This window comes from Phalangium opilio, unplaced genomic scaffold (genome assembly GCF_054372755.1).
Source record: "Phalangium opilio isolate 3A_F unplaced genomic scaffold, DU_Popi_V2 ptg000024l_1, whole genome shotgun sequence".
Classification (NCBI taxonomy): domain Eukaryota; kingdom Metazoa; phylum Arthropoda; class Arachnida; order Opiliones; family Phalangiidae; genus Phalangium; species Phalangium opilio.
Window position 1 is genome coordinate 11884218 of NW_028324155.1, and position 22715 is coordinate 11906932.

Below are 22715 nucleotides of genomic sequence, written 5' to 3' on the forward strand. Positions count from 1 at the left end.
AGAGGAAAAAAATTAAAGGCCAACGGCACGCAGTGTTCCTAAGTGGTCTCCCTCCCAAGTACTGACTGCGCTCGACGCTGCTTAACTTCGGTGATCGGACGTGAACCGGTGTTTTCAGCGTGATATGGCCGTTGCCGAGAGTGCTATTTAATAATTTGAATTTAATTAACCTTCATCTTTATAAAACAATAACAAAAAGAAGATATGTTTGGTTTTTTCATATCTGGTGGAATTTAAAAGAGGAAACAAAAGTGAAAAAGCCAACGGCACGCAGAGTTTCCAAGTACTGACTGCGCTCGACGCTGCTTAACTTCGGTAATCGGACGAGAACCGGTGTTTTCAGCGTGATATGGCCGTTGCCGAGAGTGCTAGTTAATAATTTGAATTTAATTAACTTTCATCTCTATAAAACAATATCAAAAAGAAGATATGTTTGCTTTTTTCATATCTAGTGGAATTTAAAAGAGGAAATAATAGTGAAAAAGCCAACGGCACGCTGTGTTCCCAAGTACTGACTGCGCTCGACGCTGCTTAACTTCGGTGATCGGACGTGAACCGGTGTTTTCAGCGTGATATGGCCGTTGCCGAGAGTGCTATTTAATAATTTGAATTAAATGAACCTTCTTCTTTATAAAACAATAACAAAAATAAGATATGTTTGCTTTTTTCATATCTGGTGGAATTTAAAAGAGGAAACAAAAGTGAAAAAGCCAACGGCACGCAGAGTTTCCAAGTACTGACTGCGCTCGACGCTGCTTAACTTCGGTGATCGGACGAGAACCGGTGTTTTCAGCGTGATATGGCCGTTGCCGAGAGTGCTAGATAATAATTCGAATTTAAATTAAGTGAGACAAATTAACCTTCATCTTTTTAAAACAATAACAAAAAGAAAATAAGTTTGCTTTTTTCATATCTGGTGGAATTTAAAAGAGGAAACAAAAGTGAAAAAGCCAAGGGCACGCAGAGTTTCCAAGTACTGACTGCGCTCGACGCTGCTTAACTTCGGTGATCGGACGAGAACCTGTGTTTTCAGCGTGATATGGCCGTTGCCGAGAGTGCTAGATAATAATTCGAATTTAAATTAAGTGAGACAAATTAACCTTCATCTTTTTAAAACAATAACAAAAAGAAAATATGTTTGCTTTTTTCATATCTATTGGAATTTAAAAGAGGAAAAAAATTAAAGGCCAACGGCACGCAGTGTTCCTAAGTGGTCTCCCTCCCAAGTACTGACTGCGCTCGACGCTGCTTAACTTCGGTGATCGGACGTGAACCGGTGTTTTCAGCGTGATATGGCCGTTGCCGAGAGTGCTATTTAATAAATTGAATTTAATTAACCTTCATCTTTATAAAACAATAACAAAAAGAAGATATGTTTGGTTTTTTCATATCTGGTGGAATTTAAAAGAGGAAACAAAAGTGAAAAAGCCAACGGCACGCAGAGTTTCCAAGTACTGACTGCGCTCGACGCTGCTTAACTTCGGTAATCGGACGAGAACCGGTGTTTTCAGCGTGATATGGCCGTTGCCGAGAGTGCTAGTTAATAATTTGAATTTAATTAACTTTCATCTCTATAAAACAATATCAAAAAGAAGATATGTTTGCTTTTTTCATATCTAGTGGAATTTAAAAGAGGAAATAATAGTGAAAAAGCCAACGGCACGCTGTGTTCCCAAGTACTGACTGCGCTCGACGCTGCTTAACTTCGGTGATCGGACGAGAACCGGTGTATTCAGCGTGATATGGCCGTTGCCGAGAGTGCTTGTTAATAATTTGAATTTAATTAACTTTCATCTCTATAAAACAATATCAAAAAGAAGATATGTTTGCTTTTTTCATATCTAGTGGAATTTAAAAGAGGAAATAAAAGTGAAAAAGCCAACGGCACGCTGTGTTCCCAAGTACTGACTGCGCTCGACGCTGCTTAACTTCGGTAATCGGACGAGAACCGGTGTTTTCAGCGTGATATGGCCGTTGCCGAGAGTGCTAGATAATAATTCGAATTTAAATTAAGTGAGACAAATTAACCTTCATCTTTTTAAAACAATAACAAAAAGAAAATAAGTTTGCTTTTTTCATATCTGGTGGAATTTAAAAGAGGAAACAAAACTGAAAAAGCCAACGGCACGCAGAGTTTCCAAGTACTGACTGCGCTCGACGCTGCTTAACTTCGGTGATCGGACGAGAACCGGTGTTTTCAGCGTGATATGGCCGTTGCCGAGAGTGCTAGATAATAATTCGAATTTAAATTAAGTGAGACAAATTAACCTTCATCTTTTAAAACAATAACTAAAAGAAAATAAGTTTGCTTTTTTCATATCTATTGGAATTTAAAAGAGGAAAAAAAATTGAAAAAGCCAACGGCACGCAGTGTTCCCAAGTACTGACTGCGCTCGACGCTGCTTAACTTCGGTGATCGGACGAGAACCGTTGTATTCAGCGTGATATGGCCGTTGCCGAGAGTGCTAGTTAATAATTTGAATTTAATTAACTTTCATCTCTATAAAACAATATAAAAAAGAAGATATGTTTGCTTTTTTCATATATAGTGGAATTTAAAAGAGGAAATAAAAGTGAAAAAGCCAACGGCACGCTGTGTTCCCAAGTACTGACTGCGCTCGACGCTGCTTAACTTCGGTGATCGGACGAGAACCGGTGTTTTCAGCGTGATATGGCCGTTGCCGAGAGTGCTAGATAATAATTCGAATTTAAATTAAGTGAGACAAATTAACCTTCATTTTTTTAAAACAATAACAAAAAGAAAATATGTTTGCTTTTTTTCATATCTATTGGAATTTAAAAGAGGAAAAAAAAATTAAAGGCCAACGGCACGCAGTGTTCCTAAGTGGTCTCCCTCCCAAGTACTGACTGCGCTCGACGCTGCTTAACTTCGGTGATCGGACGTGAACCGGTGTTTTCAGCGTGATATGGCCGTTGCCGAGAGTGCTATTTAATAATTTGAATTTAATTAACCTTCATCTTTATAAAACAATAACAAAAAGAAGATATGTTTGGTTTTTTCATATCTGGTGGAATTTAAAAGAGGAAACAAAAGTGAAAAAGCCAACGGCACGCAGAGTTTCCAAGTACTGACTGCGCTCGACGCTGCTTAACTTCGGTAATCGGACGAGAACCGGTGTTTTCAGCGTGATATGGCCGTTGCCGAGAGTGCTAGTTAATAATTTGAATTTAATTAACTTTCATCTCTATAAAACAATATCAAAGAGAAGATATGTTTGCTTTTTTCATATCTAGTGGAATTTAAAAGAGGAAATAATAGTGAAAAAGCCAACGGCACGCTGTGTTCCCAAGTACTGACTGCGCTCGACGCTGCTTAACTTCGGTGATCGGACGAGAACCGGTGTATTCAGCGTGATATGGCCGTTGCCGAGAGTGCTTGTTAATATTTTGAATTTAATTAATTTTCATCTCTATAAAACAATATCAAAAAGAAGATATGTTTGCTTTTTTCATATCTAGTGGAATTTAAAAGAGGAAATAAAAGTGAAAAAGCCAACGGCACGCTGTGTTCCCAAGTACTGACTGCGCTCGACGCTGCTTAACTTCGGTAATCGGACGAGAACCGGTGTTTTCAGCGTGATATGGCCGTTGCCGAGAGTGCTAGTTATTAATTCGAATTTAATTAACCTTCATATTTATAAAACAATAACTAAAAGTAGATATGTTTGGTTTTTTCATATCTGGTGGAATTTAGAAGAGGAAACAAAAAGGAAAAAGCCAACGGCTCGCAGTGCTCCCAACTGCGCTAGACGCTGCTTAACTTCGGTGATCGGACGAGAACCGGTGTTTTCAGCGTGATTTGGCCGTAGCCGAGAGTGCTAGTTAATAATTCGAATTTAAATTAAGTGAGACAAATTGCCCTTCATCTTTTTAAAACAATAACAAAAAGAAAATATGTTTGCTTTTTTCATATCTATTGGAATTTAAAAGAGGAAAAAAATGTGAAAAAGCCAACGGCACGCAGTGTTCCTAAGTGGTCTCCCTCCCAAGTACTGACTGCGCTCGACGCTGCTTAACTTCGGTGATCGGACGTGAACCGGTGTTTTCAGCGTGATATGGCCATTGCCGAGAGTGCTATTTAATAATTTGAATTTAATTAACCTTCATCCTTATAAAACAATAACAAAAAGAAGATATGTTTGGTTTTTTCATATCTGGTGGTATTTAAAAGAGGAAACAAAAGTGAAAAAGCCAACGGCACGCAGAGTTTCCAAGTACTGACTGCGCTCGACGCTGCTTAACTTCGGTGATCGGACGAGAATCGGTGTTTTCAGCGTGATATGGCCGTTGCCGAGAGTGCTATTTAATAATTTGAATTTAATTAACCTTCATCTTTATAAAACAATAACAAAAAGAAGATATGTTTGGTTTTTTATATCTGGTGGAATTTAAAAGAGGAAACAAAAGTGAAAAAGCCAACGGCACGCAGAGTTTCCAGGTACTGACTGCGCTCGACGCTGCTTAACTTCGGTGATCGGACGAGAACCGGTGTTTTCAGCGTGATATGGCCGTTGCCGAGAGTGCTAGACAATAATTCGAATTTAAATTAAGTGAGACAAATTAACCTTCATTTTTTTAAAACAATAACAAAAAGAAAATATGTTTGCTTTTTTCATATCTATTGGAATTTAAAAGAGGAAAAAAAATTAAAGGCCAACGTCACGCAGTGTTCCTAAGTGGTCTCCCTCCCAAGTACTGACTGCGCTCGACGCTGCTTAACTTCGGTGATCGGACGTGAACCGGTGTTTTCAGCGTGATATGGCCGTTGCCGAGAGTGCTATTTAATAATTTGAATTAAATGAACCTTCTTCTTTATAAAACAATAACAAAAATAAGATATGTTTGCTTTTTTCATATCTGGTGGAATTTAAAAGAGGAAACAAAAGTGAAAAAGCCAACGGCACGCAGAGTTTCCAAGTACTGACTGCGCTCGACGCTGCTTAACATCGGTGATCGGACGAGAACCGGTGTTTTCAGCGTGATATGGCCGTTGCCGAGAGTGCTAGATAATAATTCGAATTTAAATTAAGTGAGACAAATTAACCTTCATCTTTTAAAACAATAACTAAAAGAAAATAAGTTTGCTTTTTTCATATCTATTGGAATTTAAAAGAGGAAAAAAAATTGAAAAAGCCAACGGCACGCAGTGTTCCTATGTGGTCTCCCTCCCGAGTACTGACTGCGCTCGACGCTGCTTAACTTCGGTGATCGGACGAGAACCGGTGTTTTCAGTGTGATATGGCCGTTGCCGAGAGTGCTATTTAATAATTTGAATTTAATTAACCTTCATCTTTATAAAACAATAACAAAAAGAAGATATGTTTGCTTTTTTCATATCTGGTGGAATTTAAAAGAGGAAAAAAAAGGAAAAAGCCAACGGCACGCTGTGTTCCCAAGTACTGACTGCGCTCGACGCTGCTTAACTTCGGTGATCGGACGTGAACTGGTGTTTTCAGCGTGATATGGCCGTTGCCGAGAGTGCTATTTAATAATTTGAATTAAATGAACCTTCTTCTTTATAAAACAATAACAAAAATAAGATATGTATGCTTTTTTCATATCTGGTGGAATTTAAAAGAGGAAACAAAAGTGAAAAAGCCAACGGCACGCAGAGTTTCCAAGTACTGACTGCGCTCGACGCTGCTTAACATCGGTGATCGGACGAGAACCGGTGTTTTCAGCGTGATATGGCCGTTGCCGAGAGTGCTAGATAATAATTCGAATTTAAATTAAGTGAGACAAATTAACCTTCATCTTTTAAAACAATAACTAAAAGAAAATAAGTTTGCTTTTTTCATATCTATTGGAATTTAAAAGAGGAAAAAAAATTGAAAAAGCCAACGGCACGCAGTGTTCCTATGTGGTCTCCCTCCCGAGTACTGACTGCGCTCGACGCTGCTTAGTTCGGTGATCGGACGAGAACCGGTGTTTTCAGTGTGATATGGCCGTTGCCGAGAGTGCTATTTAATAATTTGAATTTAATTAACCTTCATCTTTATAAAACAATAACAAAAAGAAGATATGTTTGCTTTTTTCATATCTGGTGGAATTTAAAAGAGGAAAAAAAAAGGAAAAAGCCAACGGCACGCTGTGTTCCCAAGTACTGACTGCGCTCGACGCTGCTTAACTTCGGTGATCGGACGAGAACCGTTGTATTCAGCGTGATATGGCCGTTGCCGAGAGTGCTAGTTAATAATTTGAATTTAATTAACTTTCATCTCTATAAAACAATATCAAAAAGAAGATATGTTTGCTTTTTTCATATATAGTGGAATTTAAAAGAGGAAATAAAAGTGAAAAAGCCAACGGCACGCTGTGTTCCCAAGTACTGACTGCGCTCGACGCTGCTTAACTTCGGTGATCGGACGAGAACCGGTGTTTTCAGCGTGATATGGCCGTTGCCGAGAGTGCTAGATAATAATTCGAATTTAAATTAAGTGAGACAAATTAACCTTCATCTTTTTAAAACAATAACAAAAAGAAAATAAGTTTGCTTTTTTCATATCTGGTGGAATTTAAAAGAGGAAACAAAAGTGAAAAAGCCAACGGCACGCAGAGTTTCCAGGTACTGACTGCGCTCGACGCTGCTTAACTTCGGTGATCGGACGAGAACCGGTGTTTTCAGCGTGATATGGCCGTTGCCGAGAGTGCTAGACAATAATTCGAATTTAAATTAAGTGAGACAAATTAACCTTCATTTTTTTAAAACAATAACAAAAAGAAAATATGTTTGCTTTTTTCATATCTATTGGAATTTAAAAGAGGAAAAAAAAATTAAAGGCCAACGGCACGCAGTGTTCCTAAGTGGTCTCCCTCCCAAGTACTGACTGCGCTCGACGCTGCTTAACTTCGGTGATCGGACGTGAACCGGTGTTTTCAGCGTGATATGGCCGTTGCCGAGAGTGCTATTTAATAATTTGAATTAAATGAACCTTCTTCTTTATAAAACAATAACAAAAATTAGATATGTTTGCTTTTTTCATATCTGGTGGAATTTAAAAGAGGAAACAAAAGTGAAAAAGCCAACGGCACGCAGAGTTTCCAAGTACTGACTGCGCTCGACGCTGCTTAACATCGGTGATCGGACGAGAACCGGTGTTTTCAGCGTGATATGGCCGTTGCCGAGAGTGCTAGATAATAATTCGAATTTAAATTAAGTGAGACAAATTAACCTTCATCTTTTAAAACAATAACTAAAAGAAAATAAGTTTGCTTTTTTCATATCTATTGGAATTTAAAAGAGGAAAAAAAATTGAAAAAGCCAACGGCACGCAGTGTTCCTATGTGGTCTCCCTCCCGAGTACTGACTGCGCTCGACGCTGCTTAACTTCGGTGATCGGACGAGAACCGGTGTTTTCAGTGTGATATGGCCGTTGCCGAGAGTGCTATTTAATAATTTGAATTTAATTAACCTTCATCTTTATAAAACAATAACAAAAAGAAGATATGTTTGCTTTTTTCATATCTGGTGGAATTTAAAAGAGGAAAAAAAAGGAAAAAGCCAACGGCACGCTGTGTTCCCAAGTACTGACTGCGCTCGACGCTGCTTAACTTCGGTGATCGGACGTGAACTGGTGTTTTCAGCGTGATATGGCCGTTGCCGAGAGTGCTATTTAATAATTTGAATTAAATGAACCTTCTTCTTTATAAAACAATAACAAAAATAAGATATGTTTGCTTTTTTCATATCTGGTGGAATTTAAAAGAGGAAACAAAAGTGAAAAAGCCAACGGCACGCAGAGTTTCCAAGTACTGACTGCGCTCGACGCTGCTTAACATCGGTGATCGGACGAGAACCGGTGTTTTCAGCGTGATATGGCCGTTGCCGAGAGTGCTAGATAATAATTCGAATTTAAATTAAGTGAGACAAATTAACCTTCATCTTTTAAAACAATAACTAAAAGAAAATAAGTTTGCTTTTTTCATATCTATTGGAATTTAAAAGAGGAAAAAAAATTGAAAAAGCCAACGGCACGCAGTGTTCCTATGTGGTCTCCCTCCCGAGTACTGACTGCGCTCGACGCTGCTTAGTTCGGTGATCGGACGAGAACCGGTGTTTTCAGTGTGATATGGCCGTTGCCGAGAGTGCTATTTAATAATTTGAATTTAATTAACCTTCATCTTTATAAAACAATAACAAAAAGAAGATATGTTTGCTTTTTTCATATCTGGTGGAATTTAAAAGAGGAAAAAAAAGGAAAAAGCCAACGGCACGCTGTGTTCCCAAGTACTGACTGCGCTCGACGCTGCTTAACTTCGGTGATCGGACGAGAACCGTTGTATTCAGCGTGATATGGCCGTTGCCGAGAGTGCTAGTTAATAATTTGAATTTAATTAACTTTCATCTCTATAAAACAATATCAAAAAGAAGATATGTTTGCTTTTTTCATATATAGTGGAATTTAAAAGAGGAAATAAAAGTGAAAAAGCCAACGGCACGCTGTGTTCCCAAGTACTGACTGCGCTCGACGCTGCTTAACTTCGGTGATCGGACGAGAACCGGTGTTTTCAGCGTGATATGGCCGTTGCCGAGAGTGCTAGATAATAATTCGAATTTAAATTAAGTGAGACAAATTAACCTTCATCTTTTTAAAACAATAACAAAAAGAAAATAAGTTTGCTTTTTTCATATCTGGTGGAATTTAAAAGAGGAAACAAAAGTGAAAAAGCCAAGGGCACGCAGAGTTTCCAAGTACTGACTGCGCTCGACGCTGCTTAACTTCGGTGATCGGACGAGAACCTGTGTTTTCAGCGTGATATGGCCGTTGCCGAGAGTGCTAGATAATAATTCGAATTTAAATTAAGTGAGACAAATTAACCTTCATCTTTTAAAACAATAACTAAAAGAAAATAAGTTTGCTTTTTTCATATCTATTGGAATTTAAAAGAGGAAAAAAAATTGAAAAAGCCAACGGCACGCAGTGTTCCTATGTGGTCTCCCTCCCGAGTACTGACTGCGCTCGACGCTGCTTAGTTCGGTGATCGGACGAGAACCGGTGTTTTCAGTGTGATATGGCCGTTGCCGAGAGTGCTATTTAATAATTTGAATTTAATTAACCTTCATCTTTATAAAACAATAACAAAAAGAAGATATGTTTGCTTTTTTCATATCTGGTGGAATTTAAAAGAGGAAAAAAAAAGGAAAAAGCCAACGGCACGCTGTGTTCCCAAGTACTGACTGCGCTCGACGCTGCTTAACTTCGGTGATCGGACGAGAACCGTTGTATTCAGCGTGATATGGCCGTTGCCGAGAGTGCTAGTTAATAATTTGAATTTAATTAACTTTCATCTCTATAAAACAATATCAAAAAGAAGATATGTTTGCTTTTTTCATATATAGTGGAATTTAAAAGAGGAAATAAAAGTGAAAAAGCCAACGGCACGCTGTGTTCCCAAGTACTGACTGCGCTCGACGCTGCTTAACTTCGGTGATCGGACGAGAACCGGTGTTTTCAGCGTGATATGGCCGTTGCCGAGAGTGCTAGATAATAATTCGAATTTAAATTAAGTGAGACAAATTAACCTTCATCTTTTTAAAACAATAACAAAAAGAAAATAAGTTTGCTTTTTTCATATCTGGTGGAATTTAAAAGAGGAAACAAAAGTGAAAAAGCCAAGGGCACGCAGAGTTTCCAAGTACTGACTGCGCTCGACGCTGCTTAACTTCGGTGATCGGACGAGAACCTGTGTTTTCAGCGTGATATGGCCGTTGCCGAGAGTGCTAGATAATAATTCGAATTTAAATTAAGTGAGACAAATTAACCTTCATCTTTTTAAAACAATAACAAAAAGAAAATATGTTTGCTTTTTTCATATCTATTGGAATTTAAAAGAGGAAAAAAAATTAAAGGCCAACGGCACGCAGTGTTCCTAAGTGGTCTCCCTCCCAAGTACTGACTGCGCTCGACGCTGCTTAACTTCGGTGATCGGACGTGAACCGGTGTTTTCAGCGTGATATGGCCGTTGCCGAGAGTGCTATTTAATAATTTGAATTTAATGAACCTTCTTCTTTATAAAACAATAACAAAAATAAGATATGTATGCTTTTTTCATATCTGGTGGAATTTAAAAGAGGAAACAAAAGTGAAAAAGCCAACGGCACGCAGAGTTTCCAAGTACTGACTGCGCTCGACGCTGCTTAACTTCGGTGATCGGACGAGAACCGGTGTTTTCAGCGTGATATGGCCGTTGCCGAGAGTGCTAGATAATAATTCGAATTTAAATTAAGTGAGACAAATTAACCTTCATCTTTTTAAAACAATAACAAAAAGAAAATAAGTTTGCTTTTTTCATATCTGGTGGAATTTAAAAGAGGAAACAAAAGTGAAAAAGCCAACGGCACGCTGTGTTCCCAAGTACTGACTGCGCTCGACGCTGCTTAACTTCGGTGATCGGACGTGAACCGGTGTTTTCAGCGTGATATGGCCGTTGCCGAGAATGCTATTTAATAATTTGAATTAAATGAACCTTCTTCTTTATAAAACAATAACAAAAATAAGATATGTTTGCTTTTTTCATATCTGGTGGAATTTAAAAGAGGAAAAAAAAGTGAAAAAGCCAACGGCACGCAGAGTTTCCAAGTACTGACTGCGCTCGACGCTGCTTAACATCGGTGATCGGACGAGAACCGGTGTTTTCAGCGTGATATGGCCGTTGCCGAAAATGCTAGATAATAATTCGAATTTAAATTAAGTGAGACAAACTAACCTTCATCTTTTTAAAACAATAACAAAAAGAAAATATTTTTGCTTTTTTCATATCTATTGGAATTTAAAAGAGGAAAAAAAATTAAAAGCCAACGGCACGCAGTGTTCCTAAGTGGTCTCCCTCCCAAGTACTGACTGCGCTCCACGCTGCTTAACTTCGGCGATCGGAGGAGAACTGGTGTTTTCAGCGTGAAATAGCCGTTGCCGAGTGTGGTGTTTAATAATTTGAATTTAATTAACCTTCATCTTTATAAAACAATAACAAAAAGAAGATATGTTTGCTTTTTTCATATCTGGTGGAATTTAAAAGAGGAAACAAAAGTGAAAAAGCCAACGGCACGAAGAGCTTCCAAGTACTGACTGCGCTCGACGCTGCTTAACTTCGGAGATCGGACGAGAACCGGTGTTTTCAGCGTGATATGGCCGTTAGCGAATGTGCTATTTAATAATTTGAATTTAATTAACTTTCGTCTTTATTAAACAATATCAAAAAGAAGATATGTTTGGTTTTTTCATATCTGGTGGAATTTAAAAGAGGAAATAAAAGTGAAAAAGCCAACGGCCCGCAGTGTTCGTAAGTGGTCTCCCTCCCAAGTACTGACTGCGCTCGACGCTACTTAACTTCCTGATCGGAGGAGAACCGGTGTGTTCAGCGTGATATGGCCGTTGCCGAAAGTGCTAGTTAATAATTTGAATTTATTATACCTTCATCTTTATAAAACTATAACAAAAAAAAAGATATCTTTGCTTTTTTCATATCTGGTGGAATTTAAAAGAGGAAACAAAAATTAAAAAGCCAACGGCACGCATTGTTCCTAAGTGGTCTCCCTCCCAAGTACTGACTGCGCTCGACGCTGCTTAACTTCGGTGATCGGACGAGAACCGTTGAATTCAGCGTGATACGGCCGTTGCCGAGAGTGCTAGTTAATAATTTGAATTTATTATACCTTCATCTTTATAAAACTATAACAAAAAAAGATATGTTTGCTTCTTTCATATCTGGTGGAATTTAAAAGAGGAAACAAAAGTGAAAAAACCAACGGCACGCAGTGTTCCTAAGTGGTCTCCCTCCCCTGACTGCGCTCGACGCTGCTTAAAATCGGTGATCGTACGAGAACCGGTGTTTTCAGCGTGATATGGACGTTGCCGAAAATGCTAGATAATAATTCGAATTTAAATTAAGTGAGACAAACTAACCTTCATCTTTTTAAAACAATAACAAAAAGAAAATATTTTTGCTTTTTTCATATCTATTGGAATTTAAAAGAGGAAAAAAAATTAAAAGCCAACGGCACGCAGTGTTCCTAAGTGGTCTCCCTCCCAAGTACTGACTGCGCTCGACGCTGCTTAACTTCGGAGATAGGACGAGAACCGGTGCTTTCAGCGTGATATGGCCGTTAGCGAAAGTGCTATTTAATAATTTGAATTTAATTAACTTTCGTCTTTATAAAACAATATCAAAAAGAAGATATGTTTGGTTTTTTCATATCTGGTGGAATTTAAAAGAGGAAATAAAAGTGAAAAAGCCAACGGCCCGCGGTGTTCCTAAGTGGTCTCCCTCCCAAGTACTGACTGCGCTCGACGCTGCTTAACTTCGGTGATCGGACGAGAACCGGTGTATTCAGCGTGATATGGCCGTTGCCGAGAGTGCTTATTAATAATTTGAATTTAATTAACCTTCATTTTTATAAAACAATAACATAAATAAAATATGTTTGCTTTTTTCATATCTATTGGAATTTAAAAGAGGAAAAAAAAGTGAAAAAGCCAACGGCACGCAGAGTTTCCAAGTACTGACTGCGCTCGACGCTGCTTAACTTCGGTGATCGGACGAGAACCGGTGTTTTCAGCGTGATATGGCCGTTGCCGAGAGTGCTAGTTAATTATTCAAATTTAAATTAAGTGAGACAAATTAACCTTCATCATTTTAAAACAATAACATAAATAAAATATGTTTGCTTTTTTCATATCTATTGGAATTTAAAAGAGGAAAAAAAAGTGAAAAAGCCAACGGCACGCAGAGTTTCCAAGTACTGACTGCGCTCGACGCTGCTTAACTTCGGTGATCGGACGAGAACCGGTGTTTTCAGCGTGATATGGCCGTTGCCGAGAGTGCTAGTTAATAATTCAAATTTAAATTAAGTGAGACAAATTAACCTTCATCATTCTAAAACAATAACATAAATAAAATATGTTTGCTTTTTTCATATCTATTGGAATTTAAAAGAGGAAAAAAAGTGAAAAAGCCAACGGCACGCAGTGTTCCTAAGTGGTCTCCCTCCCAAGAACTGACTGCGCTCGACGCTGCTTAACTTCGGTGATCGGACGAGAACCGGTGTTTTCAGCGTGAAATGGCCATTGCCCAGTGTGCTATTTAATAAATTGAATTTAATTAACCTTCATCTTTATAAAACAATAACAAAAAGAAGATATGTTTGCTTTTTTCATATCTGGTGGAATTTAAAAGAGGAAACAAATGTGAAAAAGCCAACGGCACGCAGAGTTTCCAAGTACTGACTGCGCTCGACGCTGCTTAAAATCGGTGATCGTACGAGAACCGGTGTTTTCTGCGTAATATGGCCGTTTCCGAGAGTGTTAGATAATAATTCGAATTTAAATTAAGTGAGACAAATTAACCTTCATCTTTTTTAAACAATAACAAAAAGAAAATATGTTTGCTTTTTTCATATCTATTGGAATTTAAAAGAGGAAAAAAAAAATTAAAAGCCAACGGCACGCAGAGTTTCCAAGTACTGACTGCGCTCGACGCTGCTTAACTTCGGTGATCGGACGAGAACCGGTGTTTTCAGCGTGATATGGCCGTTGCCGAGAGTGCTAGTTAATAATTCGAATTTAATTAACCTTCATATTTATAAAACAATAACAAAAAGAAAATATGTTTGCTTTTTTCAAATCTATTGGAATTTAAAGAGGAAAAAAATTAAAGGCCAACGGCACGCAGTGTTCCTAAGTGGTCTCCCTCCCAGGTACTTACTGCGCTCGACGCTGCTTAACTTCCTGATCGGAGGAGAACCGGTGTGTTCAGCGTGATATGGCCGTTGCCGAGAGTGCTAGTTAATAATTTGAATTTAATTAACCTTCATCTTTATAAAACAATAACAAAAAGAAGATATGTTTGCTTTTTTCATATCTGGTGGAATTTAAAAGAGGAAATAAAAGTGAAAAAGCCAACGGCCCGCAGTGTTCCTAAGTGGTCTCCCTCCCAAGTACTGACTGCGCTCGACGCTGCTTAACTTCCTGATCGGAGGAGAACCGGTGTATTCAGCGTGATATGGCCGTTGCCGAGAGTGCTAGTTAATAATTTGAATTTAATTAACCTTCATCTTTATAAAACAATAACAAAAAGAAGATATGTTTGCTTTTTTCATATCTGGTGGAATTTAAAAGAGGAAACAAAAGTGAAAAAGCCAACGGCACGCAGAGTTTCCAAGTACTGACTGCGCTCGACGCTGCTTAACTTCGGTGATCGGAAGAGAACCGGTGTTTTCAGAGTGATATGGCCGTTGCCGAGAGTGCTAGATAATAATTCGAATTTAAATTAAGTGAGACAAATTAACCTTCATCTTTTTAAAACAAAAACAAAAAGAAAATAAGTTTGCTATTTTCATATCTGGTGGAATTTAAAAGATGAAACAAAAAGGAAAAATCCAACGGCACGCAGTATTCCCAAGTACTGACTGCGCTCGACGCTGCTTAACTTCGGTGATCGGACGAGAACCGTTTTTTTCAGCGTGATATGGCCGTTGCCGAGAGTGCTAGTTAATAATTCGAATTTAAATTAAGTGAGACAAATTAACCTTCATCTTCTTAAAACAATAACAAAAAGAAAATATGTTTGCTTTTTTGAAATCTATTGGAATTTAAATGTGGAGAAAAAAGTGAAAAAACCAACGGCACGCAGTGTTCGTAAGTGGTCTCCCTCCCAGGTACTGACTGCGCTCGACGCTGCTTAACTTCCTGATCGGAGGAGAACCGGTGTATTCAGCGTGATATGGCCGTTGCCGAGAGTGCTAGTTAATAATTTGAATTTAATTAACCTTCATCTTTATAAAACAATAACAAAAAGAAGATATGTTTGCTTTTTTCATATCTGGTGGAATTTAAAAGAGGAAACAAAAGTGAAAAAGCCAACGGCACGCAGAGTTTCCAAGTACTGACTGCGCTCGACGCTGCTTAACTTCGGTGATCGGACGAGAACCGGTGTTTTCAGCGTGATATGGCCGTTGCCGAGAGTGCTAGATAATAATTCGAATTTAAATTAAGTGAGACAAATTAACCTTCATCTTTTTAAAACAATAACAAAAAGAAAATATGTTTGCTTTTTTGAAATCTATTGGAATTTAAATGTGGAGAAAAAAGTGAAAAAACCAACGGCACGCAGTGTTCGTAAGTGGTCTCCCTCCCAGGTACTTACTGCGCTCGACGCTGCTTAACTTCCTGATCGGAGGAGAACCGGTGTGTTCAGCGTGATATGGCCGTTGCCGAGAGTGCAAGTTAATAATTTGAATTTAATTAACCTTCATCTTTATAAAACAATAACAAAAAGAAGATATGTTTGCTTTTTCCATATCTGGTGGAATTTAAAAGAGGAAATAAAAGTGAAAAAGCCAACGGCCCGCAGTGTTCCTAAGTGGTCTCCCTCCCAAGTACTGACTGCGCTCGACGCTGCTTAACTTCCTGATCGGAGGAGAACCGGTGTATTCAGCGTGATATGGCCGTTGCCGAGAGTGCTGGTTAATAATTTGAATTTAATTAACCTTCATCTTTATAAAACAATAACAAAAAGAAGATATGTTTGCTTTATTCATATCTGGTGGAATTTAAAAGAGGAAACAAAAGTGAAAAAGCCAACGGCACGCAGAGTTTCCAAGTACTGACTGCGCTCGACGCTGCTTAACTTCGGTGATCGGACGAGAACCGGTGTTTTCAGCGTGATATGGCCGTTGCCGAGAGTGCTAGATAATAATTCGAATTTAAATTAAGTGAGACAAATTAACCTTCATCTTTTTAAAACAAAAACAAAAAGAAAATAAGTTTGCTATTTTCATATCTGGTGGAATTTAAAAGATGAAACAAAAAGGAAAAATCCAACGGCACGCAGTATTCCCAAGTACTGACTGCGCTCGACGCTGCTTAACTTCGGTGATCGGACGAGAACCGTTTTTTTCAGCGTGATATGGCCGTTGCCGAGAGTGCTAGTTAATAATTCGAATTTATATTAAGTGAGACAAATTAACCTTCATCTTCTTAAAACAATAACAAAAAGAAAATATGTTTCCTTTTTTGAAATCTATTGGAATTTTAAAGAGGAAAAAAAAGTGAAAAAGCCAACGGCACGCTGTGTTCCTAAGTGGTCTCCCTCCCAAGTACTGACTGCGCTCGACGCTGCTTAACTTCGGCGATCGGAGGAGAACCGGTGTTTTCAGCGTGAAATAGCCGTTGCCGAGTGTGCTATTTAATAATTTGAATTTAATTAACCTTCATCTTTATAAAACAATAACAAAAAGAAGATATGTTTGCTTTTTTCATATCTGGTGGAATTTAAAAGAGGAAACAAAAGTGAAAAAGCCAACGGCACGAAGAGTTTCCAAGTACTGACTGCGCTCGACGCTGCTTAACTTCGGTGATCGGACGAGAACCGGTGTATTCAGCGTGATATGGCCGTTAGCGAAAGTACTATTTAATATATTGAATTTAATTAACTTTCATTTTTATAAAACAATAACAAAAAGAAGATATGTTTGGTTTTTTCATATCTGGTGGGATTTAAAAGCGGAAACAAAAAGGAAAAAGCCAACGGCACGCAGTATTCCCAAGTACTGACTGCGCTCGACGCTGCTTAACTTCGGTGATCGGACGAGAACCGTTTTTTTCAGCGTTATATGGCCGTTGCCGAGAGTGCTAGTTAATAATTTGAATTTAATTAACCTTCATCTTTATAAAACAATAACAAGAAGAAGATATGTTTGCTTTTTTCATATCTGGTGGAATTTAAAAGAGGAAATAAAAGTGAAAAAGCCAACGGCCCGCAGTGTTCCTAAGGGGTCTCCCTCCCAAGTACTGACTGCGCTCGACGCTGCTTAACATCTTGATCGGAGGAGTACCGGTGTATTCAGCGTGATATGGCCGTTGCCGAGAGTGCTAGTTAATAATTCGAATTTAAATTAAGTGAGACAAATTAACCTTCATCTTTTTAAAACAATAACAAAAAGAAAATAAGTTTGCTTTTTTCATATCTATTGGAATTTAAAAGAGGAAAAAAAAGTGAAAAAGCCAACGGCACGCAGAGTTTCCAAGTACTGACTGCGCTCGACGCTGCTTAACTTCGGTGATCGGACGAGAACCGGTGTTTTCAGCGTAATATGGCCGTTGCCGAGAGTGCTAGATAATAATTCGAATTTAAATTAAGTGAGACAAATTAACCTTCATCTTTTTAAAACAATAACAAAAAGAAAATATGTTTGCTTTTTTCATATCTAGTGGAATTTAAAAGAGGAAAAAAAAATTAAAGCCAACGGCACGCAGTGTTCCTAAGTAGTCTACCTCCCAAGTACTGACTGCGCTCGACGCTGCTTAACTTCCTGATCGGAGGAGAACCGGTGTATTCAGCGTGATATGGCCGTTGCCGAGAGTGCTAGTTAATAATTTGAATTTAATTAACCTTCATCTTTATAAAACAATAACAAAAAGAAGATATGTTTGCTTTTTTCATATCTGGTGGAATTTAAAAGAGGAAACAAAAGTGAAAAAGCCAACGGCACGCAGAGTTTCCAAGTACTGACTGCGCTCGACGCTGCTTAACTTCGGTGATCGGACGAGAACCGGTGTTTTCAGCGTGATATGGCCGTTGCCGAGAGTGCTAGATAATAATTCGAATTTAAATTAAGTGAGACAAATTAACCTTCATCTTTTTAAAACAAAAACAAAAAGAAAATAAGTTTGCTATTTTCATATCTGGTGGAATTTAAAAGATGAAACAAAAAGGAAAAATCCAACGGCACGCAGTATTCCCAAGTACTGACTGCGCTCGACGCTGCTTAACTTCGGTGATCGGACGAGAACCGTTTTTTTCAGCGTGATATGGCCGTTGCCGAGAGTGCTAGTTAATAATTCGAATTTAAATTAAGTGAGACAAATTAACCTTCATCTTTTTAAAACAATAACAAAAAGAAAATATGTTTGCTTTTTTGAAATCTATTGGAATTTAAAAGAGGAAAAAAAAGTGAAAAAGCCAACGGCACGCTGTGTTCCTAAGTGGTCTCCCTCCCAAGTACTGACTGCGCTCGACGCTGCTTAACTTCGGCGATCGGAGGAGAACCGGTGTTTTCAGCGTGAAAAAGCAGTTGCCGAGTGTGCTATTTAATAATTTGAATTTAATTAACCTTCATCTTTATAAAACAATAACAAAAAGAAGATATGTTTGCTTTTTTCATATCTGGTGGAATTTAAAAGAGGAAACAAAAGTGAAAAAGCCAACGGCACGAAGAGTTTCCAAGTACTGACTGCGCTCGACGCTGCTTAACTTCGCTGATCGGACGAGAACCGGTGTATTCAGCGTGATATGGCCGTTAGCGAAAGTACTATTTAATAATTTGAATTTAATTAACTTTCATTTTTATAAAACAATAACAAAAAGAAGATATGTTTGGTTTTTTCATATCTGGTGGGATTTAAAAGCGGAAACAAAAAGGAAAAAGCCAACGGCACGCAGTATTCCCAAGTACTGACTGCGCTCGACGCTGCTTAACTTCGGTGATCGGACGAGAACCGTTTTTTTCAGCGTGATATGGCCGTTGCCGAGAGTGCTAGTTAATAATTCGAATTTGAATTAAGTGAGACAAATTAACCTTCGTCTTTTTAAAACAATAACAAAAAGAAAATATGTTTGCTTTTTTGAAATCTATTGGAATTTAAATGTGGAGAAAAAAGTGAAAAAACCAACGGCACGCAGTGTTCGTAAGTGGTCTCCCTCCCAGGTACTGACTGCGCTCGACGCTGCTTAACTTCCTGATCGGAGGAGAACCGGTGTGTTCAGCGTGATATGGCCGTTGCCGAGAGTGCTCGTTAATAATTTGAATTTAATTAACCTTCATCTTTATAAAACAATAACAAAAAGAAGATATGTTTGCTTTTTTCATATCTGGTGGAATTTAAAAGAGTAAATAAAAGTGAAAAAGCCAACGGCCCGCAGTGTTCCTAAGTGGTCTCCCTCCCAAGTACTGACTGCGCTCGACGCTGCTTAACTTCCTGATCGGAGGAGAACCGGTGTATTCAGCGTGATATGGCCGTTGCCGAGAGTGCTAGTTAATAATTTGAATTTAATTAACCTTCATCTTTATAAAACAATAACAAAAAGAAGATATGTTTGCTTTTTTCATATCTGGTGGAATTTAAAAGAGGAAACAAAAGTGAAAAAGCCAACGGCACGCAGAGTTTCCAAGTACTGACTGCGCTCGACGCTGCTTAACTTCGGTGATCGGACGAGAACCGGTGTTTTCAGCGTGATATGGCCGTTGCCGAGAGTGCTAGATAATAATTCGAATTTAAATTAAGTGAGACAAATTAACCTTCATCTTTTTAAAACAAAAACAAAAAGAAAATAAGTTTGCTATTTTCATATCTGGTGGAATTTAAAAGATGAAACAAAAAGGAAAAATCCAACGGCACGCAGTATTCCCAAGTACTGACTGCGCTCGACGCTGCTTAACTTCGGTGATCGGACGAGAACCGTTTTTTTCAGCGTGATATGGCCGTTGCCGAGAGTGCTAGTTAATAATTCGAATTTAAATTAAGTGAGACAAATTAACCTTCATCTTCTTAAAACAATAACAAAAAGAAAATATGTTTGCTTTTTTGAAATCTATTGGAATTTTAAAGAGGAAAAAAAAGTGAAAAAGCCAACGGCACGCTGTGTTCCTAAGTGGTCTCCCTCCTAAGTACTGACTGCGCTCGACGCTGCTTAACTTCGGCGAGCGGAGGAGAACCGGTGTTTTCAGCGTGAAATAGCCGTTGCCGAGTGTGCTATTTAATAATTTGAATTTAATTAACCTTCATCTTTATAAAACAATAACAAAAAGAAGATATGTTTGCTTTTTTCATATCTGGTGGAATTTAAAAGAGGAAACAAAAGTGAAAAAGCCAACGGCACGAAGAGTTTCCAAGTACTGACTGCGCTCGACGCCGCTTAACTTCGGTGATCGGACGAGAACCGGTGTATTCAGCGTGATATGGCCGTTAGCGAAAGTACTATTTAATAATTTGAATTTAATTAACTTTCATTTTTATAAAACAATAACAAAAAGAAGATATGTTTGGTTTTTTCATATCTGGTGGGATTTAAAAGCGGAAACAAAAAGGAAAAAGCCAACGGCACGCAGTATTCCCAAGTACTGACTGCGCTCGACGCTGCTTAACTTCGGTGATCGGACGAGAACCGTTTTTTTCAGCGTTATATGGCCGTTGCCGAGAGTGCTAGTTAATAATTCGAATTTGAATTAAGTGAGACAAATTAACCTTCGTCTTTTTAAAACAATAACAAAAAGAAAATATGTTTGCTTTTTTGAAATCTATTGGAATTTAAATGTGGAGAAAAAAGTGAAAAAACCAACGGCACGCAGTGTTCGTAAGTGGTCTCCCTCCCAGGTACTTACTGCGCTCGACGCTGCTTAACTTCCTGATCGGAGGAGAACCGGTGTGTTCAGCGTGATAAGGCCGTTGCCGAGAGTGCTAGTTAATAATTTGAATTTAATTAACCTTCATCTTTATAAAACAATAACAAAAAGAAGATATGTTTGCTTTTTTCATATCTGGTGGAATTTAAAAGAGGAAATAAAAGTGAAAAAGCCAACGGCCCGCAGTGTTCCTAAGTGGTCTCCCTCCCAAGTACTGACTGCGCTCGACGCTGCTTAACTTCCAAATCGGAGGAGAACCGGTGTATTCAGCGTGATATGGCCGTTGCCGAGAGTGCTAGTTAATAATTTGAATTTAATTAACCTTCATCTTTATAAAACAATAAAAAAAGAAGATATGTTTGCTTTTTTCATATCTGGTGGAATTTAAAAGAGGAAACAAAAGTGAAAAAGCCAACGGCACGCAGAGTTTCCAAGTACTGACTGCGCTCGACGCTGCTTAACTTCGGTGATCGGACGAGAACCGGTGTTTTCAGCGTGATATGGCCGTTGCCGAGAGTGCTAGATAATAATTCGAATTTAAATTAAGTGAGACAAATTAACCTTCATCTTTTTAAAACAAAAACAAAAAGAAAATAAGTTTGCTATTTTCATATCTGGTGGAATTTAAATGATGAAACAAAAAGGAAAAATCCAACGGCACGCATTATTCCCAAGTACTGACTGCGCTCGACGCTGCTTAACTTCGGTGATCGGACGAGAACCGTTTTTTTTCAGCGTGATATGGCCGTTGCCGAGAGTGCTAGTTAATAATTCGAATTTAAATTAAGTGAGACAAATTAACCTTCATCTTCTTAAAACAATAACAAAAAGAAAATATGTTTGCTTTTTTGAAATCTATTGGAATTTTAAAGAGGAAAAAAAAGTGAAAAAGCCAACGGCACGCTGTGTTCCTAAGTGGTCTCCCTCCCAAGTACTGACTGCGCTCGACTTTGCTTAACTTCGGCGATCGGAGGAGAACCGGTGTTTTCAGCGTGAAATAGCCGTTGCCGAGTGTGCTATTTAATAATTTGAATTTAATTAACCTTCATCTTTATAAAACAATAACAAAAAGAAAATAAGATTGCTTTTTTCATATCTATTGGAATTTAAAAGAGGAAAAAAAAGTGAAAAAGCCAACGGCACGCAGAGTTTCCAAGTACTGACTGCGCTCGACGCTGCTTAACTTCGGTGATCGGACGAGAACCGGTGTATTCAGCGTGATATGGCCGTTAGCGAAAGTACTATTTAATAATTTGAATTTAATTAACTTTCATTTTTATAAAACAATAACAAAAAGAAGATATGTTTGGTTTTTTCATATCTGGTGGGATTTAAAAGCGGAAACAAAAAGGAAAAAGCCAACGGCACGCAGTATTCCCAAGTACTGACTGCGCTCGACGCTGCTTAACTTCGGTGATCGGACGAGAACCGTTTTATTCAGCGTTATATGGCCGTTGCCGAGAGTGCTAGTTAATAATTCGAATTTGAATTAAGTGAGACAAATTAACCTTCGTCTTTTTAAAACAATAACAAAAAGAAAATATGTTTGCTTTTTTGAAATCTATTGGAATTTAAATGTGGAGAAAAAAGTGAAAAAACCAACGGCACGCAGTGTTCGTAAGTGGTCTCCCTCCCAGGTACTGACTGCGCTCGACGCTGCTTAACTTCCTGATCGGAGGAGAACCGGTGTATTCAGCGTGATATGGCCGTTGCCGAGAGTGCTAGTTAATAATTTGAATTTAATTAACCTTCATCTTTATAAAACAATAACAAAAAGAAGATATGTTTGCTTTTTTCATATCTGGTGGAATTTAAAAGAGGAAATAAAAGTGAAAAAGCCAACGGCCCGCAGTGTTCCTAAGGGGTCTCCCTCCCAAGTACTGACTGCGCTCGACGCTGCTTAACTTCCTGATCGGAGCAGAACCGGTGTATTCAGCGTGATATGGCCGTTGCCGAGAGTGCTAGTTAATAATTTGAATTTAATTAACCTTCATCTTTATAAAACAATAACAAAAAGAAGATATGTTTGCTTTTTTCATATCTGGTGGAATTTAAAAGAGGAAACAAAAGTGAAAAAGCCAACGGCACGCAGAGTTTCCAAGTACTGACTGCGCTCGACGCTGCTTAACTTCGGTGATCGGACGAGAACCGGTGTTTTCAGCGTGATATGGCCGTTGCCGAGAGTGCTAGATAATAATTCGAATTTAAATTAAGTGAGACAAATTAACCTTCATCTTTTTAAAACAAAAACAAAAAGAAAATAAGTTTGCTATTTTCATATCTGGTGGAATTTAAA

The 22715-nt window shown here is 38.4% G+C and overlaps 8 non-coding genes and 74 pseudogenes across 8 annotated transcripts; all 82 read right to left on the reverse strand.

The window, feature by feature from the left end:
* Positions 1-17: 17 nt before the first annotated feature.
* Positions 18-136, reverse strand: LOC149694453 (5S ribosomal RNA). Its single transcript, XR_016383102.1, has one exon. It is a non-coding gene; the product is annotated as a 5S ribosomal RNA (ribosomal RNA).
* Positions 137-258: 122 nt separating this feature from the next.
* On the reverse strand, positions 259-361 carry LOC149694454 (5S ribosomal RNA; annotated as a pseudogene).
* A 122-nt stretch (positions 362-483) lies between these two features.
* On the reverse strand, positions 484-586 carry LOC149694455 (5S ribosomal RNA; annotated as a pseudogene).
* Positions 587-708: 122 nt separating this feature from the next.
* LOC149694456 (5S ribosomal RNA) lies at positions 709-811 on the reverse strand (annotated as a pseudogene).
* A 374-nt stretch (positions 812-1185) lies between these two features.
* LOC149694457 (5S ribosomal RNA) lies at positions 1186-1304 on the reverse strand. The gene has a single exon (XR_016383103.1). It is a non-coding gene; the product is annotated as a 5S ribosomal RNA (ribosomal RNA).
* A 122-nt stretch (positions 1305-1426) lies between these two features.
* On the reverse strand, positions 1427-1529 carry LOC149694458 (5S ribosomal RNA; annotated as a pseudogene).
* A 122-nt stretch (positions 1530-1651) lies between these two features.
* Positions 1652-1754, reverse strand: LOC149694459 (5S ribosomal RNA; annotated as a pseudogene).
* A 122-nt stretch (positions 1755-1876) lies between these two features.
* On the reverse strand, positions 1877-1979 carry LOC149694460 (5S ribosomal RNA; annotated as a pseudogene).
* A 137-nt stretch (positions 1980-2116) lies between these two features.
* On the reverse strand, positions 2117-2219 carry LOC149694461 (5S ribosomal RNA; annotated as a pseudogene).
* A 136-nt stretch (positions 2220-2355) lies between these two features.
* On the reverse strand, positions 2356-2458 carry LOC149694462 (5S ribosomal RNA; annotated as a pseudogene).
* A 122-nt stretch (positions 2459-2580) lies between these two features.
* LOC149694463 (5S ribosomal RNA) lies at positions 2581-2683 on the reverse strand (annotated as a pseudogene).
* A 137-nt stretch (positions 2684-2820) lies between these two features.
* Positions 2821-2939, reverse strand: LOC149694464 (5S ribosomal RNA). The gene has a single exon (XR_016383104.1). It is a non-coding gene; the product is annotated as a 5S ribosomal RNA (ribosomal RNA).
* A 122-nt stretch (positions 2940-3061) lies between these two features.
* LOC149694465 (5S ribosomal RNA) lies at positions 3062-3164 on the reverse strand (annotated as a pseudogene).
* Positions 3165-3286: 122 nt separating this feature from the next.
* On the reverse strand, positions 3287-3389 carry LOC149694466 (5S ribosomal RNA; annotated as a pseudogene).
* Positions 3390-3511: 122 nt separating this feature from the next.
* LOC149694467 (5S ribosomal RNA) lies at positions 3512-3614 on the reverse strand (annotated as a pseudogene).
* A 355-nt stretch (positions 3615-3969) lies between these two features.
* On the reverse strand, positions 3970-4088 carry LOC149694468 (5S ribosomal RNA). Its single transcript, XR_016383152.1, has one exon. It is a non-coding gene; the product is annotated as a 5S ribosomal RNA (ribosomal RNA).
* Positions 4089-4210: 122 nt separating this feature from the next.
* LOC149694469 (5S ribosomal RNA) lies at positions 4211-4313 on the reverse strand (annotated as a pseudogene).
* Positions 4314-4434: 121 nt separating this feature from the next.
* Positions 4435-4537, reverse strand: LOC149694470 (5S ribosomal RNA; annotated as a pseudogene).
* Positions 4538-4672: 135 nt separating this feature from the next.
* Positions 4673-4791, reverse strand: LOC149694471 (5S ribosomal RNA; annotated as a pseudogene).
* A 122-nt stretch (positions 4792-4913) lies between these two features.
* On the reverse strand, positions 4914-5016 carry LOC149694472 (5S ribosomal RNA; annotated as a pseudogene).
* A 136-nt stretch (positions 5017-5152) lies between these two features.
* LOC149694473 (5S ribosomal RNA) lies at positions 5153-5271 on the reverse strand. The gene has a single exon (XR_016383313.1). It is a non-coding gene; the product is annotated as a 5S ribosomal RNA (ribosomal RNA).
* A 121-nt stretch (positions 5272-5392) lies between these two features.
* Positions 5393-5495, reverse strand: LOC149694474 (5S ribosomal RNA; annotated as a pseudogene).
* A 122-nt stretch (positions 5496-5617) lies between these two features.
* Positions 5618-5720, reverse strand: LOC149694475 (5S ribosomal RNA; annotated as a pseudogene).
* Positions 5721-5856: 136 nt separating this feature from the next.
* LOC149694476 (5S ribosomal RNA) lies at positions 5857-5974 on the reverse strand (annotated as a pseudogene).
* A 122-nt stretch (positions 5975-6096) lies between these two features.
* On the reverse strand, positions 6097-6199 carry LOC149694477 (5S ribosomal RNA; annotated as a pseudogene).
* A 122-nt stretch (positions 6200-6321) lies between these two features.
* LOC149694478 (5S ribosomal RNA) lies at positions 6322-6424 on the reverse strand (annotated as a pseudogene).
* Positions 6425-6561: 137 nt separating this feature from the next.
* LOC149694479 (5S ribosomal RNA) lies at positions 6562-6664 on the reverse strand (annotated as a pseudogene).
* A 136-nt stretch (positions 6665-6800) lies between these two features.
* LOC149694480 (5S ribosomal RNA) lies at positions 6801-6919 on the reverse strand. Its single transcript, XR_016383105.1, has one exon. It is a non-coding gene; the product is annotated as a 5S ribosomal RNA (ribosomal RNA).
* A 122-nt stretch (positions 6920-7041) lies between these two features.
* LOC149694481 (5S ribosomal RNA) lies at positions 7042-7144 on the reverse strand (annotated as a pseudogene).
* Positions 7145-7280: 136 nt separating this feature from the next.
* On the reverse strand, positions 7281-7399 carry LOC149694482 (5S ribosomal RNA). Its single transcript, XR_016383314.1, has one exon. It is a non-coding gene; the product is annotated as a 5S ribosomal RNA (ribosomal RNA).
* A 121-nt stretch (positions 7400-7520) lies between these two features.
* On the reverse strand, positions 7521-7623 carry LOC149694483 (5S ribosomal RNA; annotated as a pseudogene).
* A 122-nt stretch (positions 7624-7745) lies between these two features.
* LOC149694484 (5S ribosomal RNA) lies at positions 7746-7848 on the reverse strand (annotated as a pseudogene).
* Positions 7849-7984: 136 nt separating this feature from the next.
* Positions 7985-8102, reverse strand: LOC149694485 (5S ribosomal RNA; annotated as a pseudogene).
* A 121-nt stretch (positions 8103-8223) lies between these two features.
* LOC149694486 (5S ribosomal RNA) lies at positions 8224-8326 on the reverse strand (annotated as a pseudogene).
* A 122-nt stretch (positions 8327-8448) lies between these two features.
* On the reverse strand, positions 8449-8551 carry LOC149694487 (5S ribosomal RNA; annotated as a pseudogene).
* A 376-nt stretch (positions 8552-8927) lies between these two features.
* LOC149694488 (5S ribosomal RNA) lies at positions 8928-9045 on the reverse strand (annotated as a pseudogene).
* A 122-nt stretch (positions 9046-9167) lies between these two features.
* LOC149694489 (5S ribosomal RNA) lies at positions 9168-9270 on the reverse strand (annotated as a pseudogene).
* A 122-nt stretch (positions 9271-9392) lies between these two features.
* LOC149694490 (5S ribosomal RNA) lies at positions 9393-9495 on the reverse strand (annotated as a pseudogene).
* A 375-nt stretch (positions 9496-9870) lies between these two features.
* On the reverse strand, positions 9871-9989 carry LOC149694491 (5S ribosomal RNA). Its single transcript, XR_016383106.1, has one exon. It is a non-coding gene; the product is annotated as a 5S ribosomal RNA (ribosomal RNA).
* A 122-nt stretch (positions 9990-10111) lies between these two features.
* LOC149694492 (5S ribosomal RNA) lies at positions 10112-10214 on the reverse strand (annotated as a pseudogene).
* Positions 10215-10351: 137 nt separating this feature from the next.
* LOC149694493 (5S ribosomal RNA) lies at positions 10352-10454 on the reverse strand (annotated as a pseudogene).
* A 122-nt stretch (positions 10455-10576) lies between these two features.
* LOC149694494 (5S ribosomal RNA) lies at positions 10577-10679 on the reverse strand (annotated as a pseudogene).
* Positions 10680-10814: 135 nt separating this feature from the next.
* On the reverse strand, positions 10815-10933 carry LOC149694495 (5S ribosomal RNA; annotated as a pseudogene).
* A 122-nt stretch (positions 10934-11055) lies between these two features.
* LOC149694496 (5S ribosomal RNA) lies at positions 11056-11158 on the reverse strand (annotated as a pseudogene).
* Positions 11159-11280: 122 nt separating this feature from the next.
* On the reverse strand, positions 11281-11398 carry LOC149694497 (5S ribosomal RNA; annotated as a pseudogene).
* Positions 11399-11521: 123 nt separating this feature from the next.
* On the reverse strand, positions 11522-11640 carry LOC149694498 (5S ribosomal RNA; annotated as a pseudogene).
* A 370-nt stretch (positions 11641-12010) lies between these two features.
* Positions 12011-12129, reverse strand: LOC149694499 (5S ribosomal RNA; annotated as a pseudogene).
* A 122-nt stretch (positions 12130-12251) lies between these two features.
* Positions 12252-12370, reverse strand: LOC149694500 (5S ribosomal RNA; annotated as a pseudogene).
* A 122-nt stretch (positions 12371-12492) lies between these two features.
* LOC149694501 (5S ribosomal RNA) lies at positions 12493-12595 on the reverse strand (annotated as a pseudogene).
* A 137-nt stretch (positions 12596-12732) lies between these two features.
* LOC149694502 (5S ribosomal RNA) lies at positions 12733-12835 on the reverse strand (annotated as a pseudogene).
* A 136-nt stretch (positions 12836-12971) lies between these two features.
* LOC149694503 (5S ribosomal RNA) lies at positions 12972-13090 on the reverse strand (annotated as a pseudogene).
* Positions 13091-13452: 362 nt separating this feature from the next.
* LOC149694504 (5S ribosomal RNA) lies at positions 13453-13555 on the reverse strand (annotated as a pseudogene).
* Positions 13556-13673: 118 nt separating this feature from the next.
* LOC149694505 (5S ribosomal RNA) lies at positions 13674-13791 on the reverse strand (annotated as a pseudogene).
* A 122-nt stretch (positions 13792-13913) lies between these two features.
* LOC149694506 (5S ribosomal RNA) lies at positions 13914-14031 on the reverse strand (annotated as a pseudogene).
* Positions 14032-14153: 122 nt separating this feature from the next.
* Positions 14154-14256, reverse strand: LOC149694507 (5S ribosomal RNA; annotated as a pseudogene).
* Positions 14257-14633: 377 nt separating this feature from the next.
* LOC149694508 (5S ribosomal RNA) lies at positions 14634-14751 on the reverse strand (annotated as a pseudogene).
* Positions 14752-14873: 122 nt separating this feature from the next.
* Positions 14874-14976, reverse strand: LOC149694509 (5S ribosomal RNA; annotated as a pseudogene).
* Positions 14977-15113: 137 nt separating this feature from the next.
* On the reverse strand, positions 15114-15231 carry LOC149694510 (5S ribosomal RNA; annotated as a pseudogene).
* A 122-nt stretch (positions 15232-15353) lies between these two features.
* On the reverse strand, positions 15354-15471 carry LOC149694511 (5S ribosomal RNA; annotated as a pseudogene).
* Positions 15472-15593: 122 nt separating this feature from the next.
* LOC149694512 (5S ribosomal RNA) lies at positions 15594-15696 on the reverse strand (annotated as a pseudogene).
* A 377-nt stretch (positions 15697-16073) lies between these two features.
* Positions 16074-16192, reverse strand: LOC149694513 (5S ribosomal RNA; annotated as a pseudogene).
* A 122-nt stretch (positions 16193-16314) lies between these two features.
* Positions 16315-16417, reverse strand: LOC149694514 (5S ribosomal RNA; annotated as a pseudogene).
* A 347-nt stretch (positions 16418-16764) lies between these two features.
* Positions 16765-16882, reverse strand: LOC149694515 (5S ribosomal RNA; annotated as a pseudogene).
* Positions 16883-17019: 137 nt separating this feature from the next.
* Positions 17020-17122, reverse strand: LOC149694516 (5S ribosomal RNA; annotated as a pseudogene).
* Positions 17123-17257: 135 nt separating this feature from the next.
* LOC149694517 (5S ribosomal RNA) lies at positions 17258-17375 on the reverse strand (annotated as a pseudogene).
* A 122-nt stretch (positions 17376-17497) lies between these two features.
* Positions 17498-17600, reverse strand: LOC149694518 (5S ribosomal RNA; annotated as a pseudogene).
* Positions 17601-17977: 377 nt separating this feature from the next.
* LOC149694519 (5S ribosomal RNA) lies at positions 17978-18096 on the reverse strand (annotated as a pseudogene).
* Positions 18097-18218: 122 nt separating this feature from the next.
* On the reverse strand, positions 18219-18321 carry LOC149694520 (5S ribosomal RNA; annotated as a pseudogene).
* A 122-nt stretch (positions 18322-18443) lies between these two features.
* On the reverse strand, positions 18444-18546 carry LOC149694521 (5S ribosomal RNA; annotated as a pseudogene).
* A 137-nt stretch (positions 18547-18683) lies between these two features.
* Positions 18684-18801, reverse strand: LOC149694522 (5S ribosomal RNA; annotated as a pseudogene).
* Positions 18802-18923: 122 nt separating this feature from the next.
* Positions 18924-19041, reverse strand: LOC149694523 (5S ribosomal RNA; annotated as a pseudogene).
* A 122-nt stretch (positions 19042-19163) lies between these two features.
* Positions 19164-19266, reverse strand: LOC149694524 (5S ribosomal RNA; annotated as a pseudogene).
* Positions 19267-19643: 377 nt separating this feature from the next.
* Positions 19644-19762, reverse strand: LOC149694525 (5S ribosomal RNA; annotated as a pseudogene).
* A 122-nt stretch (positions 19763-19884) lies between these two features.
* LOC149694526 (5S ribosomal RNA) lies at positions 19885-19987 on the reverse strand (annotated as a pseudogene).
* Positions 19988-20349: 362 nt separating this feature from the next.
* LOC149694527 (5S ribosomal RNA) lies at positions 20350-20467 on the reverse strand (annotated as a pseudogene).
* Positions 20468-20589: 122 nt separating this feature from the next.
* Positions 20590-20707, reverse strand: LOC149694528 (5S ribosomal RNA; annotated as a pseudogene).
* A 121-nt stretch (positions 20708-20828) lies between these two features.
* Positions 20829-20931, reverse strand: LOC149694529 (5S ribosomal RNA; annotated as a pseudogene).
* Positions 20932-21309: 378 nt separating this feature from the next.
* On the reverse strand, positions 21310-21428 carry LOC149694530 (5S ribosomal RNA; annotated as a pseudogene).
* A 122-nt stretch (positions 21429-21550) lies between these two features.
* LOC149694531 (5S ribosomal RNA) lies at positions 21551-21653 on the reverse strand (annotated as a pseudogene).
* A 362-nt stretch (positions 21654-22015) lies between these two features.
* Positions 22016-22133, reverse strand: LOC149694532 (5S ribosomal RNA; annotated as a pseudogene).
* A 122-nt stretch (positions 22134-22255) lies between these two features.
* On the reverse strand, positions 22256-22373 carry LOC149694533 (5S ribosomal RNA; annotated as a pseudogene).
* A 122-nt stretch (positions 22374-22495) lies between these two features.
* LOC149694534 (5S ribosomal RNA) lies at positions 22496-22598 on the reverse strand (annotated as a pseudogene).
* Between the last annotated feature and the right edge of the window lie 117 nt (positions 22599-22715).